General features: G+C 46.3%; 1 protein-coding gene across 1 annotated transcript in view; it reads left to right on the plus strand.

Annotated features, from left to right (window-relative positions):
- The window catches only part of EOMES (eomesodermin), a 36,815-nt gene that overhangs the window by 28,917 nt on the left and 3,562 nt on the right, over window positions 1-4,336 (plus strand). The window lies entirely within an intron of this gene.

Here is a 4,336-nt window from a genome sequence, read left to right on the forward strand (position 1 = left end):
TGGCTGTGAAATCCTCAAAACCAAAAGTGTCAGGTAGGCAGCACCAGCCCATTTCTCTCTGCTCCGCTTTTGTTTGCATCCTTCCCCTGCAGCAGGGCAGGAATCCGAGAGGAAACTCTGCTCTGCCATTCCCAAGCAGATGCCCTGCCAGAAACCCACCAACAAACAGAAACAGCTGCTCTTCAGCCTCCTCCTCCCCCTCATGGGTGTGTCAAGGAGGCTTCTCCGAGCAGATAAACGAGGAGGAAGCATCTCCCGGGCTCCAGCTCCCCTGTCCCCGGGGTGCCGGCACAAGGGGCAGGAAGCAGCAGTTGCTCAGCAAATTTGCCTTGGCTCTCTTTGGCTGGCTCAGAGGAAGAAAAGCCTCAGAAGTCAATTGGCACAGCTTGAAAGCAAATTCCCCCCATCCTGGCTGCCCCAGCAGCCCTCCAGCCTCAAATGCCTGTTCCCAAACCCAGCAAGTCTCCCAGCATTAAGCTGAGATTGCCTCTCTTCAGCTTCAGCTGCCAGCAGCCCCGCAGCCGGGGAGGGATCGGGGTGGGGGAGCTGCCCCAGCCACACACTCCCGGCTTGCTTGTGGGGGGCACCTTTGGGGCGCGGTTTATCCCCCCATCCCCTCCCGCTCCGGTCACCCCGCCTGGTCCCTGCCCGCCCCCGGGCAGCCCAGGGCTGGCTGGAAGGAAAGGTGTGGGTTCCATCCCACCCCCGGGAGCAAGGGGCTGGTCGTGGAAACGGGGGCCCTCCCCGGGAGGGAAACCCTGCAGCCGGCTTTACACCTTCCCAGAGAGTACATATGTCGCCCCCATTCTGCTTTCTGCTGGTTTTTATAGCGGGCTCTCCTGTCACGGCGGTTATTTAATATGTGGTTCCCTGCTAGGCCTTGCTGTTTGATTGCTGTCACAAATGAGATCAGGTGAAATTCCGCATTGTTTCTGCAATTACATGGTAGCTCACTGCTCCTCGCTTTTCCAGCCCCTAGAGTTAATTGTTTTCCCACTGCAAGCCTCATACTGCATGCACACGGAACACACAAAACCCCAAACCCTCAAAAACTCATATTTCTCAGCTATTATGTTATCAGCAGGAAATATTTTATGGCTCTGACATCATAAGCCCCAAGCAGCATGAAGTTTATCAGGGCCTTCACATGATGAAATTGTACTTTTTAAAGTGTTAGAACAAAAAGCAGAACATCTTTTTATGGGATTTGAGCTGCTAATTTTAATTGCTGCGATTTAAACAGTGCAGCTGAATCCACGTTCTTTCAATCATCATTTCTGATAGAAAGCAGGGCAATCAAGCCAAAATTAGCTGTTTAAAACTGTCTGTTAAAGATCTGAAAATACAAATAGGATCAAACTGACCGGATCTGTGGCTGTCACACCCATGCCATGGATCCTGTGATGTTCTCACACCTCTATCGCATGCCTGTCAGGCTGACAATTGGTACAAATCTATAATCGAGTAAATGATCTTGCTGTAAAGCCAGGGAAAAGGTGCTGGGCATCCCTCATTAAACTTATCAGAGGGTGAAAAAGCAACCATTAAAGATGAGCTGTTTGGAGATCCCTATGCATGAGTAATACAAAATACGAAATGTTGCTCGTGGTTATGGCTGGGTTTGTGATCCTCATTTCAGTCTCTTCCTTTCCTAAAGATTCTACAATTCCATTTGGAGCAAGGAAAGTCACCTGGAAGCTAAAGCCGATTTGATAATCTTCCCACCTCCCTTCTTGTAGGTTTTCCAAATATTTGTCAAAATGACAGAGGCATCCACTTTACAAAGATCCACACTTTCCTGAACACACTGGGTTTTTTTTCTTTCTTTAGCCAATAGGGTACCATAGGCCCGGCGACAAAAAGCTTCTGTGTGGTCTTACCTAGGAAAATTAACCATTGTCAGAAATTCACTCCCAGCACTGAATATGTTTGTCCTTGACTGTGTTTATACTGTCATATTTTACCGATTAGGATCAGACCTTGACTAGTTTTCAATAACCACTACACTTCCCTTTAATTAAAAATCACAGATAAAATTTTTTTCAGGTGTTATTTCTCTTTGAAGAAGAAGAAAGGAAGTGACCAATAAGGCTGCTCTGAATACCACTTTCTTTTCAAATACTGAATGGTTTCTTCCAGCTCCTGCTTCATTGACTCATGTCTGTTCTTTCTGTTTGATATACCTCAGCTAGAAAAGTCTATCCTTTATGTTCTCATTTTTGTAAATTAGCCCCATACTCATTATGGGGCTTATGCACACTTATGACCGGTTTTTTAAATGTGCATGTCTGTGTGCTGCCTTTTTTCATTGGTTTTGATAGCTAAGAAAGTGGCAGCTAAATTGAGTTCATTATCAAAGGGTAAATTTGCTGTTAATGTGACACCATCCCCAGTTAATGTTAAATAGTTCTTTGGTTTTGTAAGGCTATGGATTCTTTTATTTAAAGCCCATATATATCTGCTTCAGCAACAGTTGACTGTACTTTTTAACCCTTTTGAGTCCGAATTTTCACAAGCTCAAAGTAGATTTTAAGTCACACATATCTTCAGGACTGGATGTGTCTGCATGCTAAAAATCCCACTTGTCGTAAACTAAAATGGGTTGATGATCTTCGCAGCTACAGGAGGACTTCCTTTCATCGGCAAATACATTTTCAATTTAGTCTCCTAACACTTCCATGAAAGAGATGTCTCTTGTCTGCATTTGACAGATGAAACAACCCAAGCACTGAAAGGGTGTAGCCGGCTTCTCCATAAAAATAATCACTGAGGTTGTGTCAAGTTGAAATGTTGAGCCTTGCACAGGCATATGAATACTTCTGTGGTTCTTCTGAGCACTGTAAGCGCTCAATAGTATTCAAAAGAAAGGTATCAAGATTTTTAAAAAGAAGCACTCACACATGCGTGGCCATATCTGAAAAATCTCTGATTTAGCAGTTTAAAAAATGATGTGGAAAGATGGTAGAAGCACGGAAGTCCCATGAATGCATTTAAAAGTATCCTCTTTCATTTGTATGTAGTTGAAGAAGGAAGAAAAAGGTGGACTGGATGACTGAAAAAAAAAAAAAATCTGCAAAATCCCAGCACAAACTTGACATAAAGGAGAAAGCCCTTCGGGAATCAGATGCTAGCAGATTGAAGAGGACATCCAGAAATTGAGAGCTAGTTTTTAACCAGGATCAGACAAGGAAAGAAATGACCTCACAGAAACTATTCACACGTAGAATTCAGAAAATCCCTGTCAATCCTGCTGTCAGCACAGCAGGACTTCAGGAAAAGAATACAGCATGGCAGATGATTCTGATAATCAAAATTTTTAAGCTGTCCCTATAGACCCAGTGGGGGTGGGGGTGTATCCATACCCATATTTATAAGGACAAAGGACATATATGGTTATAAATGTTGATATATGGATCTCCATATATGTATATACACACATATATAGGTGTACAGCAGCCTGACAAACGGTTCCCAACTTTTTTTCCCCTCTCAGGCCCTACTGAGCGGGGTACTTCTGTTTAACAGTTTCAGTCCCAGGAGTTCAAGCAATTCGTGGAAGCGGGGCGGGGGCTGTTTTCCAATACACTGCCCTCCGAGCAAAGAGGAAAGGGCTCAATCTCACTCCGAAAGCAAAGGACAAAATACTTCAGTGCAGTGACTCCACTGTTACTTCGGCTGCAGAAAATGAGCTCTTCGGGAACAGCTTTTTTAGAATCAGAGACACTCCTCATCTGGATAAACCCCAGCAGCATATTTGAATAAAAGATAATCTGTAACCCTTCAAAGACCTACATTTTCTTTCGACATTCTTTTTGTGGTTTGGAGGTTATTTTAGTAGATTTGCAAACCTAACGTGCTCCTTTCTGTTTCACCAGTCTCTGCAGTTTCTGCACTCTTACCTCGAAGATAACATCTAAAGGGTTGCTGGAGACCCATTCAGAAATCTCCGGTCCCACACATGACCGAAACACCCCGCAGCTCCGTGAGCCGATGTTCCCCGGCCCGAGCCCGGAGAGGTCCGGGGCAGGCAGCAAGGATGGAGCCGGCTTGCACGGGACAGGCGGGGGGTTAAGGGGGGCAATCCCCCAGCTGCCTCCCCGGGAGGGGCCATTTCCAGGCTAAGGGAACGGCAAATACTGAGTCCCAAGAATCCGGCTGGTGACTGCGGTGGTAGCTTTAATGTGCAAAGTGCGGGGGGAGTATTACCTCTCTTCCCGTACCGTACGGCGTGAACGCGCAAGCCCCCGAGTTACAGGCGGCTCCCTCAGACCCCCGCACGGCCGCGACGCCGCTGAAGGTCTCCCGGGAGCTTTGACCGACGGGAGTCCCGGGGGGC

This window comes from Athene cunicularia (genome assembly GCF_003259725.1).
Source record: "Athene cunicularia isolate RWA chromosome 2 unlocalized genomic scaffold, athCun1 chr2_part1, whole genome shotgun sequence".
Taxonomy (NCBI): Eukaryota; Metazoa; Chordata; class Aves; order Strigiformes; family Strigidae; genus Athene; species Athene cunicularia.